Source organism: Leopardus geoffroyi, chromosome B2, assembly GCF_018350155.1.
Source record: "Leopardus geoffroyi isolate Oge1 chromosome B2, O.geoffroyi_Oge1_pat1.0, whole genome shotgun sequence".
NCBI lineage: Eukaryota > Metazoa > Chordata > Mammalia > Carnivora > Felidae > Leopardus > Leopardus geoffroyi.
Window position 1 is genome coordinate 152,462,004 of NC_059332.1, and position 13,279 is coordinate 152,475,282.

The following is a 13,279-nucleotide window of genomic DNA, read 5'->3' on the forward strand; positions in this document are numbered from 1 at the left end:
TAAAACTTTAAAAGCCATGTGCTTGGGAAAACTGATTTTATGAGATGCTGAAAGATAGGCATCCAGGACTAGGATTTTACAATTTTAGTTCAAATACAAGGTTATTAAACACCAACTAACTGAAAAGAAAGTTTTGGGGTCTGAAAACAGCCAACATTTCATACTGAGTCATTTCCTCAATTTTGCACGTATGGAATTTTAACTGCTAAACAGAAAGTGACAGGAGCTGGTCCCAAATCACAGGGCTGTAGGTAGCGAAGTGACCCCAAGGGACCTTAGGGAGTGGCCAGGGGCTGGAAGCCAGCCCAGAGAAAGCCAACAGGGGTGCACGCCTGGCCTAGTGGAGGGAGAAGCCAATTCAGGAAGGGTACTGGTCAGCTGCAAAGCATTGTATCCTAACCTTCTGTGGCAGCTGCTGCCTCCTAAGCTCAGAAACAAATGCTTTATTTGGAGATCAAGCTCCCGCTGGGATGGGAGGAGATGCTAGCTCAGTGGTTCCTCAAACTTTCTACCACCAAGAATTCTTTTCATCTTTTCCACTCCACCCCCACTGATCCACCCTGTGTTGGGTAGGGTTTTCCTACAAAACTAGATTTAGTTACAATACATTTTTCAAGAATCAAAGACATTTATAGTTGCCAACCAGAGTTTTATCAAGAAACCACTGGGGGCACTTGGCTGGCTCAGTCGGTGAAGCGTCCCAATTCAGCTCAGGTCATGATCTTACCGTTTGTGAGTTCAAGCCCGGCATCAGGGTCTGAGTCGGGAGCCTGCTGCGGATTCTGTGTCTTCCTCTCTCTCCTCCCTTCCCCTGCTCACACTCTGTCTTTCAAAAATAAACAAACATTGGGGCGCCTGGGTGGCGCAGTCGGTTAAGCGTCCGACTTCAGCCAGGTCACGATCTCGCGGTCCGTGAGTTCGAGCCCCGCGTCGGGCTCTGGGCTGATGGCTCAGAGCCTGGAGCCTGTTTCCGATTCTGTGTCTCCCTCTCTCTCTGCCCCTCCCCCGTTCATGCTCTGTCTCTCTCTGTCCCAAAAATAAATAAACGTTGAAAAAAATAAGTAAATAAAAATAAACAAACATCAAGAAAAAAAAAAAACTACTCAACTGACATGATTAACCAGTTTAACAATATTTATTAAGCAATAATGGTGGACATGGGTCTGGAGCCAGGAGTGCAAAGCAGATGAGGTCTCTGCCTTCTGGGATGATGGTGGACAGCAAGTGAGGAGTTACCCTCGGCAGAGAATCTGCACAAGCGGAGAGAGGACAGTGAATTAGGAGGTGGGGGTGGAGGGCAGGTGGGAGTCAGAGATGGCTTCCCTGAGGTACTCTTGAGCCAAAAATCAAAGGCTCTGAAGGGTAATTAAAAGTTTCCAGGCAGGTGGGAGCAGAGTGCGTGGTAGTCCCCTCTGAAGAGCAGGACTCCCATCGAGGCCAATTTCCTGAGGAGGTGCTACGTGTCAGGCTCTGGGCTGTGCACTCACACACGTTTACTCTGCACTGGGAGGGAGTACTGATAGTACTCTCCTTCAGGGGTGAGGAAACCACAGCTTCCCCTCGTCGAAGACTTCTCCAGAGGACACACACGGCTTGGAAGTAATGGGATTGGACCCCAGAGCCTACATCCGGCAACCTGCAGGTGTCTCTGGGCAACAATAAGCAGCATGTGTTGCCAGAAAAGTGAGTGTGGGAGAGGGCACCTCAATGTGCGTGTGGCTGGACCACGATTCCGAGGGCTTGCTCTGGCAAGCACGTGAGGGGCCGGTGGAGGTACAAACCTGAGAGGAGCTCCAGGACTGACCCCACTACTGTCCCGTGAGCATACAAGTCTCCTTAATCCTCGGGCCCTATTTCATGTAAGTGCCCAATTTCTGTTAGCTGTTCCCAAATATTGCCTGGACACCCACTCTAACCTGATAGCTTGTAAACACCCAGGGGCTCAATGGACATTGTGAGTTCCTCTTGGGGGCCAGACCCAGCCAGGCTGCTGAGTTAGCCGAGCTCTCTTTCTGGATGGAAATCCATATAAATTCGCCTCCAACCTAGAACTTTTCCTGAAGTCCTCCCTAATTTGACCTCCTGGCACAATGCATTTGTCACAGCTGTAGCCCAGTAGAGAAAGGGAGGGTGGCTGTAGCCTTGCCCAGGCCATCGGCCACATTTGCCTGGAATATCATCCCTATAGAAGCTGATTTTGGAGTGTAGTCATGAAGGAAACTGGGATAAACAAGCTTTTCCTTTTCTGGACAATTCTTTGAGATGGAATCTACTCCCAAAAGCAAGATGCTTGGTTTCTGCCCACATACTGATGTCTCATAGGCAACTTGTGGTCCCTACAATACACCAACGGAAGGTGTCCGTAACACCCTCGATGTTAGCTGCACCTTCCCTGGCACATTCACAAATCGATGTGACTCGTCACGTTCCATGTGATCCCTGGTCACAGAGGTGACGCAACTTCAGTTTTAGGGAAACAAGGGGGAACAAAACACCTCGGGAAAGATAGTTTCAATCCAACTGCTCTTCGTGTGGCACAAACATAAAATATAAATAGGTTTCCAACAGCTTTGCATAGATTGTGGGTATTTGATTCATGGCAGGCTATCAGGGGAAGCTCAGGACAGCCAGGCTATTTTGAGGCCATGCTCTTGGAGGACACCCTCTTGCCCCCACGAGCCGTTCCCCTGGCACCACTCTCAGAGAGAAGCTCCTGCCTGTGCGGCCCACAGTCTGACTCAGGGCAGCATTTCTCAAGACCTTTCCTTTTAAGGAGTCAGGGATCGGAGTCCCCGCTGCCAGCAGGGAGCAGGCATGGCAGCTGGAGCATGAGGAGTCATCACTACGAATAGCCTGACTCTGAAGTTTCTAAAAGGGAATCCGGACCACCTGAGCCTCCCAGAAGAGGTACCGGGCACACTTACCCTGTGCCATTTGTGCCCGGGCCGAGCCATGTACATAAGCTGGAACATGAAGGGCATTTTGTAAGACATTTCAGCTGGCAGGTTAAATGTGTCCCACAGCTGTCACTGAGGCACTCTCCCAAAAATAGTCCCAACACAGAGAGAATCGAGATAATGGCAGAGAGGCGATGAGACTAACAGTGCATTATTACTATCACCCCATGAATAAAACACGTAAATAAAGGTGTTGAATGCAGGGGCTGAATTGTAAGAGGGCTCACAAAGCAGGCAAGTGGATCAAAGAGGCTGGGATGTTTGCTATTTGAGGAAGAAAGCAACATTTATATTACTAACACAGAGCAGGGAAATGAGATAGAGTAGACTGCCTTTTCAAAACAAAAACAGGGGCACCTGGGTGGCTCAGTCGGCTCAGGTCATGATTTGTAAGTCATGAGTTCGAGCCCCGCGTCGGGCTCTGTGCTGACAGCTCAGAGCCTGGAGCCTGCTTTGCATTCTGTGTCTCCCTCTCTCTCTGCCCAACCCCCACTTGCACTCTGTCTCTCAAAAATGAACAAACGTTAAGAAAAATAAAAAATGGGCGCCTGGGTGGCTCAGTCCATTGAGCATCTGACATGCACTCAGGTCATGATCTCACAGTTCATGAGTTCCAGCCCTGCATTGGGCTTGCTGTTTTCAGCAAGAGCCTACTTCGGATCCTCTGTCCCCCTCTTTCTCTGCCCTATCCTCACTCATGCTCTCTCTCAAAAATGAATAAACATTTAAAAACAAAAAAACGAAAACCTTGGCAGAAAGGCTCGGCCCTGAAGAAGAAGCTGAGACCTTGTAGCCTAGGGGAGTGGCCTGGCAGATGAGATCCCCATCCCTCCCTCCCCCCCAGCTGCTCTTGCAGAAGCCAAGAGGCGACCCTCTCCACCCCCCATGTGGAAAGAGGCATCCTCCTGCCTGAGGGGGAGGCCATCTGAGTCTGAAACCTATGATCTAATGAAGGCTTTTGGCTTCAGAAACTGAAGCCTATCTGAAAAATCATTAATACGGTGAGATATACATCATATCACAAAAAGTACCTATCACAGTACACTGCTGTTTAACAGAAACGTGTCTACTTTGCTCATCTAAGCAAATTAGTAAGACTCCTATAAATATCTCTTGCTCTGTTAGTGAAAAATTGAACTGAATTTGATCAAGCCTCTAAATCCACCAATTTACAAGAAAAGACACTTATAGAAACTACAGAAATGCAATCAGTAACGTTCAGAAAGCAGGGAACTCTGCGGGACAAACCACCTGGACTCTTTGACAATGAAATTTCAAGGGAAAGAGAGAGAGAGAGCTTGCTTTATTTCGCTCCGGACTTGAATGAACTATAAATAGAAACTTGTGAGACAATCGAGGAAATTTGAACATAGACTGGATATTTGATTAAAGGATCATAGTTAATTTTCAAAGGTATGATTGCAATACTGTGATTGTACTTTCTTTTTTTTTTTTCAACGTTTATTTATTTTCGGGACAGAGAGAGACAGAGCATGAACGGGGGAGGGGCAGAGAGAGAGGGAGACACAGAATCGGAAACAGGCTCCAGGCTCTGAGCCATCAGCCCAGAGCCCGACGCGGGGCTCGAACTCCCGGACCGCGAGATCGTGACCTGGCTGAAGCCGGACGCCCAACCGACTGCGCCACCCAGGCGCCCCTTAAAAAACTTTTTAATGTTTATTTATTTTCGAGAGAGAGAGGGAGGGAGAGAGAGGGAGAAAGAGAGACAGAGCATGAACGGGGGAGGGGCAGAGAGAGAGGGAGACACAGAATCGGAAACAGGCTCCAGGCTCTGAGCCATCAGCCCAGAGCCCGACGCAGGGCTCGAACCCACGGACCGCGAGATCGTGACCTGGCTGAAGTCGGACGCTTAACCGACTGCGCCACCCAGGCGCCCCTGTGATCGTACTTTAATATATGGTCATTATCTTTTAGAGGGCTGAAACATTTACAGATGAAGTTATAGGATTTCTGGGATTTGCTTCGAAATAATCTAGGGCGTGGGAGGGAACGAAATAAGGCTGGCCACGAGTAGTTATTGAAGGGGGTGAGGGGCACATAGGGTTTCACTGTACTGGTCTCTCAACTTGTTTTGTGTCCATTTGAAATGTTCCATAATAAAATACATGGATGAATGGATGGAAAAAAGGATGAATTCAAGGAAAAAAATAGCTTGTACTTCATAATAAACCAAAGCATGCTGTCACTTCAGATGATAAACAAAGATAAGATCTGGCCCTCTAGGAAATTACTTAATTTAGGACAAACACATCGGCACCCATGCCCACAGCAATGGGAAGTGTCAGAATAAGAGGGCTGAAGTATCAGGAGGGCCTCGCTCCAAACTGGCTGTACATTTTGAGCCACTGAACAGCCACTTAGGTTGTATCTACTGCAAAATTCCAAAATTATGTTTCTTATAGAATTACGAGGGACATGGAACAGTGTAAATTTATTAAAGGGATGAAAGTAAAAATACCTCCAAACCTACACCAAACTTCCTGATAAGTTTTGCCTGGTAATTGCTTCCCTCCAATTCGTGAAAACTGTAAGAAGGAATGTGACATTATTCCAAACTTCCAATGGAGTAAGAAAGGCATTGGTCATTTTTCCCTAACACCAGTCTTTTCTGAGGGAAATTCTACACCCTTCAGTATTACTTGCCTTGTTAGAATTTTGTAATGTGCATAAAGGTTAAAACTCCATTCACCTTCATGAAACTCAAGGAAAGTCAGAATTTTCTGTGGTTTTCTCCAGACAACCCAGAGGCTTTGTGCACATCTGTCTAAAAAGCCTGGGGTTTCCGTTCCACAATTCAACAGATAAGTCAGACTGCTCTTCTGCCCAAGCCCCCATCTAGCTGTCCAACAGTCTTTCCATGCAGTAGGCAGCACCAGCCCTTTGCAGTGAGCAAGTGAGCAACCCTTCTCCCAATCTTGCCCCACACACTGCCTGAAAATACTTGTGGCTTATGGAGGCACAGCTCATGAAAACAAGTCTTTATTTCTTACTGCTTAGGAGAAGCTCAGGTATATCTATCGACTTCATTATGGCTGGTTCAAAGTGAGATACTATGTCAAACAACCTGATTTTTCACCAACTCAAGCCAAGCTACCACCTAGATTTTTTTTTTCCTATTAAGTCGATTACTATACTGCATCTACGATTAAAATAAAATATTTTGAGAAGTTTGGCAAAAAGGGAAGAGGAGTGGGGTGCTTGGCTGGCTCGGTAGGTGGACCGTGGGACTCTTAGTTTTGGTCATGAGTTTGAGCCCTTGGGTGGGTGTGGAAATTACTTGTAAAAAATGGGAAGAGGAGTTGTTAAATTTAGAATTCTGAATTACAAAGCTTTGTCCTAAAATTAAAAATAAATAATAAAAGTCGATTACAGAGGTCTATAACGATACCCACCCATATTGGGCTATCCCATTGTATTCATCGGGGTGCTTTCTCTGCTGCATTAACGATTTCATTTTCCCACACAGTCATAATTGTGGCACACAAACAATGTCGTATTCTGCTGATTTTCAGTCAGTGTTCTGCCCTAATATTCTGCCATGTTACATACAGGGACTTCATAGGTACCGCTTTTAATGACAGGATAATATCCCATGTAATGAGTATTTCATAAGTTGTCTAACCATTTCCCAACTGTTGGTTATTTAAGGAATTTGAAACTAAAACACCCTCTCTTGTACCAGGTTTTTATTTACCCAGATGTGCCGCATGTCACCACCAGCAACAGAGCTGCTAATTGATGAGCCCCACACAGACCGTCTTCTAGCCCTTTCCTCAAAGACAGCTATCAGCATGGCACAGTAAGAAGCCGTGGTTTCAGTGCCAAGGAGCGGCTTCAGTGTCAAGGCTTCCGTCTCCTTCTGAGGCACAACACAAGAATCACCAAGCTATGGCTTCTTTCTCAGAAAGAATCAGAAGTAGAGTGTCCTTTCTGTTTAGCTGGAGGAAGCTCCTTCCCGGATACCTGCACTGCCCCCTGACCCCGCAAGACCTTTGCCTGTTTTGTTTCTCTCCCCAGCACTCATCACCTTGTAACTGCAACACACTATTCTAACTCTGCAAGATACACTTTCTGTTGTGTCGGTTGTCTCATTTTCCCCATTAAAACACAAGCTTCTTGAGAGGAAGACTGGAGTCTATTCTGTTCAGCGCTAGACCCCAGGGCCTGGCACAGAGATGGTGCTCCGCTGGCGTTTAGGAAACAAATGTGTGTTGCAAGCTCATCCCAAGACTCTCAAATCCCTGGCTTGTTCTTGTTGCCAAGTCTCAGCTCACATGTCACCTTCTCCACAACCCTCTCAAGTAGACACCTGCCTACTCTGTTACCTCACACTTTTGGTGTTCCTCATAGACACTTAAGAGAGCTCTACCTTAAGAGAGCAGGGACTTCATATCCCTATTCACAGCTATGTCCCCAGGGGACATAGAAAGTGCCTGGGACATGGTAGGATCTTGAAAACTACTGCTGAAATAATGGATAAACTGAACACAGTGAGTGTCTGAACAAATATCCTAACCCCACCCCTAAATAAACAACATAAATCAGCCAATTCTGATTTCTTAGAAAAATCCTATTTTGGTGTCTGTGCTCTCATAATATATCAATACTGGCCCCGTGCTGATTTATATTCTCTTGAGAGCCTACAGAAAGGATTGTTGCAAATCACATGGCCTCCTCAACACTACCCAGGGTCTCCCTGGCTCTCTGTTCTTGTCCTCTGTGCCTTTCTCTAGGCCCACATCTTCCCCTCAGAAATGCTGGCCTCACTAGAGTCACTGTAATTAGCTTTCAGGAAAAGTTCTGAGGAGCTTCACAGGGAAACCCCAAATGGGGAATACTTCACGACATGTACGGGTTTCAGAGCCTCAGAGTCCAGGAGCAAGATGGCTGGCAGGTCTTCTGGAGGTCTTCCCCATGCCTGACAAGGTTCTAGAGAATTCGTAAATAGCAATGCTCTCAGGAAGCAGTAAGAACAGAGCTGGTAAGGCCCAACAGGATGGCTTCCTGAGAAGCTAACCAACATCTTCGTGTTTGTAGATGACTTTTCTTAACATTGTAAATGACAGGGAAAGCAGCAGCACTACACAGATGGTCAGCAGTGTCCTTACCTCCTAGGCCACTCCTGTGGTTCTCAACCACCAACTGTAATAGTAAATGAAAACTGCCAATCTGAGAGAGTCAAGGACATAAACAAAATCAGAATCCCGTTTTAGTTTTTGAAATAATTAAAAATAGGGGTGCCTGGGTGGCTCAGTCAGTTAAGCATCCGACTTTGGCTCAGGTCATGATCTAGCAGTTCGTGAGTTCAAGCTCAGAGCCTGGAGCCTGCTTCAGATCTGTGTCTCCCTCTCTCTCTGCCCCTTCCCCGCTGATGCTCACTCTCTCTCTCTCAAAAATGAATAAACATTAAAATTTTTTTTACATAAATAATTAAAAAGAAATATTTAGAAAGAAAAACAAAATTAAATAGGGACTCCTAACAAGTCTATTACAACTGTTAATATTTCAAAGACAGCCCTGAATTCAAATCTTTGGTCAGATTCTACATTATAGCATGATTCAAACTTTGGTTAAAGAAATAGTCATTATAATTACAGACTTTCTGGGGCACCTGGGCAGCTCAGTCAGTTAAGCGTCTGCCTTCGGCTCCGGTCATGATCCCATAGCTCGTGAGTTCAAGCCCCACGTCGGGCACGGTGCAGAGTGTGGAGCCTGGAGCCTGCTTTGAGTTGTGTCTCCCTCTCTTTCTACCCCTCCCCCACCCCTGCTCACTCTCTCTCTCTCTCTCTCTCTCTCTCTCAAAAATAAACATTAAAAATTTTTTTAAAAATAAAATAATTACAGACTTTCCTTTTACCTCTAGGGCAGGTCTCTCTTGGACTTACGTGATTTCTATTCTGAACAAAAGAGAAAAAAGGCAGGATTACCTGTGAGACACAAGAAAAATACATTTACTCCTAAATGAAAGCAGTACAGACCAACTCCTTTTAAGTCAAAGGCGTTAAGTTAAATGTGAGAAAAGCAAGTCTTCTCTTGCATTTTCTTGGGATGTAGTTGAACACTACTCAAAGCAAGCAACTTAGAACTTTGAACTTAGAACTTTGCTAATCAAAGATCAAGCTTCCTCAAGCTTGTAAGTCTGCTTGAGGACAAAGTGGAAAAATTTGTAGAAAAATTCTATTATCAGCATCCTTACAAAATCCTCAACCAAGAATTTCAACGGCATTTATAGACTTGAGTCCTTAGATCATCATAACATCAATGTTCATTTGAAAGGAATTTGCTGAAGTACAAGACACAAGAGGACTCGCTGGTGGCAGAAAACAAAGAAAACCCAGAGAGTGAGAAATCAGAATGAAATGAACATTGAGTCTTAATCTCACTTCTGCAGCCAGTCACCTGGTCACCATAAGAAATTTCACCAGTCACCCCATAAATCTGTTTCCAGAGGAATTCTGTGTTCTGATTTTTGTCTCTCCAAACCACAACCCTTCTCCCCCCTTCTCTCTCCCTGAAACATTCCTCCCCCTCCCATACACACACAAGACCTCCGGCAGAGCTTACTACCTACCAACCTTCTGGTTTATCCCTTTTAGTAGACTCCTACCAATTTTGCTGGGTTCATCCCACAGACTCAGCAAAGTCTGTGCACTGGCAGAGCACAGGCCAGCAACCTGCTTCTTTGCAGATCAGATCTTCTATGGCAGGGTGGCTTAGACTGGGCAGGCCAACACTGCCATCTGGCGGCCCCTGAGAGAGTGACTGATGCAGATCGGATCTCCGTTGAAGAACCTGGGTCCGACCTCCTCCCTGGACCACAGCCAACTCCCTGCAGAAAAGGCAACAGCCAACTTTACTGCAGAAAAGGCACAGGTTGTGGGTCTGCTTGAGGACAAAGTGGTAGGAGATCACACTCTAGATCACCTATACTTCCTAAATCAGCCCATGGATATCAATCCACACCCCATGTTGTGCTTTGAATGGAGGTTTTCCCATCACAGAAAAATACTTTTCAAAGTTGATTCCATACTCCAAGGAGCCACTCAGACCAGGGAGAGCCACACGGACAGCTGATCTCCTCCTGGAGGGTAGAAGAAAGCACATGTCTGTGAAGCATCTTCAGGACAAAGACACTAGGCACCCATGCAGAGGGGGATCATGGCCTGCACAGTCAGGGCCTCTCCCTTCTTTGGACATCCCAGACTCACCACCTCCAAACTGTACACACTGTGAGCGCTTCCCCATCGAAGAGAGAAAATAAGCCCCAGGATGTTAACAGACAAACCCCAGTGACCTGTGGGTGAAACTCCCTTCAAACCAGTTTCATAACCTCTGTTCTGGTGGAAGTCAAGCTAATGAGCAGAACACAAGGCTGTGAGGAGGTTCTGTACCTCCAGCTCACCTTGCCTTCAGCCTCCCCCAGCAGTCCGGATTGTCCACGGACACAGCCGCCACCCCCTCTGTACAAGCAACAACTTGGGAAGGAACCGGAAGCTCCTTCCCAGTTTAGGTGCGGCCTGCTGCTGGGAACTCTGGAGGGCTGGCAGGTGAGAGACGTGAGGCGATGGCCATCCTGCTTTGTGTCCACCTCCGGGGGCCTGGGCAGCACCTGGGCTCAGCACCGTCAGCTCTTGTCTGACTCATTCTAGCTTTCCCCAGCTGCTGGGCCAGGTGAGCGTTTAGCCCAGTCCCTTGTCCCCATCACTGAAGTTGGACATCTGAAGGTAGTGAGACTGACACAAGTGTCCTCACGGCCCCATTTTGCAGGTTCCAGTCTGTTCCCGTGTCCCCCACTTCACACTCATTGTCCCTCCCCAACAGCCCGCACCGTGGATTTTAGGCTCCAGCACCTCACACAGCCCGGATCTACCTCCTCTTAATTGCACTTACAGGTCAAATACTATGATAAATCCTCTACTATGTCTCCTATGATTGTTTCTGATTGAAAGTGTCTGAAGAGGAGTTAAGGGAGTTTTTTAAAATTGCGGGTATTTAACTTAAAAATACAGGTCCAGCTCTGAGACTAGGAAAATGTCTTATGGGGTCCCTGGGTGGCTTAGTCGGCTGAGCGTCTGACTTCGACTCAGTCCTATGTTCTCACAGTTCGTGAGTTCGAGCCCCGCATCGGGCTCTGCTGACAGCTCAGAGCCTGGAGCCTGCTTTGGATTGTGTCTCCCTCTCCCTCTGCCCCTCCCCCTGCTCATGCTCTGTCTCTCAAAAATAAACATTGAAAAAAAATTTTTTTTTAAGAAAATATGTCTCGGGTGCACCCAGGAATTCGTTTTTACCCAGTGTTCTACATAATTCTGATATAGGAGATCCCACCCTCTGAAAGGCACAAGTAGAGGGAAAGGAGATCTAGAGTCAGAAAGCAAGTTAATGAATTTTCTTGGCCATGAAAGGCTCTTCTAGGTATTAGGTACAGAAAGGCAAGGGAAAAAAACAAAAAAACAAAAAACCCATCGGGGTAATAGTTGAGCCATCTTGGTAATAAGGACACTTCCCACTAATTGGTCCAGATTCCTTTCAAGTAGGCTTGCAGTCGGCCTCATAGCCTGTTTTTAATTTCTGCAATTCCAGAAAACATGCTTGTGTATGACACATGACGGCATGAGTGGCACCTGCTGGTCACAGGCTTAGCTCTGAGCCAGGACAACCCCACTGGGCAGTTCCGTTGAGCAGACTTTGGAAAAATATTTCTGCCCTTTCTCATCATTAAATAAAAAACATATACACAACATTCCAATTCAGTGTGTGTAAATCAAGTCACAGTTAACACGTACGAACAGTAGTAAGCACTGTTTTCCCACAATTCCTAACATTTTCTGATTCTCCACCCCCTTTCATTCTGTGCAGCAGGCAGAAATGTGAATCTGACGTATGAACGGAAGTCTTGACGTAATGGCAGCTTTTTAACCAGAAACTTAAAGCCTGGCTAACTATAAATTAAACTCTAATCTACCAAAGTGCTAAAAGGCTGCCTTTTTCAGGCGAGGTATTGTGGTTAAATGATCTATAAAAGCCACCCAAACAACTAGCGTTAGCTCTGGAAGGACCCACGTGCCAGCATATTCTGGACAAGGTAGTATTAACTGCAGCCTCCTTCAAACACAGGCCTTCAAAGGAGACCACATTCAAGGTGTAGAGAATTACTAGGTTAAAATAACTCATACCGGAAGGTGAGAAAAAGACATCATGAATTTGGAAAACTTCCTCAGAAAACTTTGGAGGTGAGGATCTTATACAAAGTTCCAGGCACACAAATCTATAGAATTTTAAATAGTGGAAAGTTGAATCCCAGTATCAATGGGACATCCTTTGAAACAAAAAATAAAATACAACTAGTTTAAATAATTGTAATGATTAATGTTATATTAACTTGGCTAGATCACAGGGTGCCAGATATTCTGCTAAGTATTTTGGGGTGTCTGTGGGGACTTTTGGGTGAGATTAGCATTTACACTGGTACACTGAGTACAGCCGGCTGCCCTTCCCAGCATGGACGTGATCCAATCTGCTGAAGCCATGAACAGAAAAGGTACAAGAATCTGCTCTCTGCCCAAACGCTGAGCTGGAACAGCCGTCTTCCCGGTCCTTGGAGGCAGGGCCCCATACCACCGCCTCTCCTGGGTCTTCAGCTTGCAGGTGGCAGATCAACAGACTTCTCAGCAAATGTTAAAATATGTATCTCATAGGAGTTTTTGAGAAGTCCAGTTCTGAACAGGAGGCCAACAGAAAAATCCTGTTGCTAATATGCCACAAAACCAATGACACCCCCTAGGTTACACCGTATCATCGACTTGTTCACACCAAAGAAACTGCTCCCGCATTACATGTAATGGAGATAAAATGTATTTTATATTAGCTCTATCAAGATTTAGGTCTCAGATTTAACATATTTTTTAAATGTTTATTTTGAGAGACAGCACAAGCAGGGCAGGGGCAGAAAGAGGGAGAGCATCACAAGCAGGCTCCGCATTGTCAGCACAGAGCCCAACGTGGGGCTCAATCCCAGGAACTGGGAGATCATGACCTGAACTCAAACCAAGAGTCAGACGCTCAACTGGCTCGACAGAGCCACCCAGGTGCCCTTCGGATTTAATATTCTTAAAGTGTTTATAAAAATTCTTCCTGATTACTGGCTAAAGCTCATTTAAGGGGCTATTTACTTTTGTAATTTTCTTCTATGCTGGTTGATTTGCAGATTTTTCTCCCAGTCATTTCAGACCGTTTAACATCCCCAGGGAATATCTTAAGAGCTTCCATTTCCCTTTACATTCCTTAATAAAACTGATAAAAGC

At 46.0% G+C, this 13,279-nt stretch overlaps 1 long non-coding RNA gene across 2 annotated transcripts; it reads right to left on the minus strand.

Moving 5' to 3' along the window:
* Window positions 1-1,111: 1,111 nt before the first annotated feature.
* On the minus strand, window positions 1,112-11,106 carry LOC123609339. Of its 2 annotated transcripts, XR_006717762.1 has the most exons (4): window positions 10,009-11,106; window positions 9,586-9,807; window positions 8,864-8,875; window positions 1,112-1,250 (listed from the first exon to the last, which is right to left on the minus strand). It is a non-coding gene; the product is annotated as an uncharacterized LOC123609339 (long non-coding RNA). The 2 variants fall into 2 exon arrangements; XR_006717761.1 differs by having other exon boundaries at window positions 9,586-11,106.
* Between the last annotated feature and the right edge of the window lie 2,173 nt (window positions 11,107-13,279).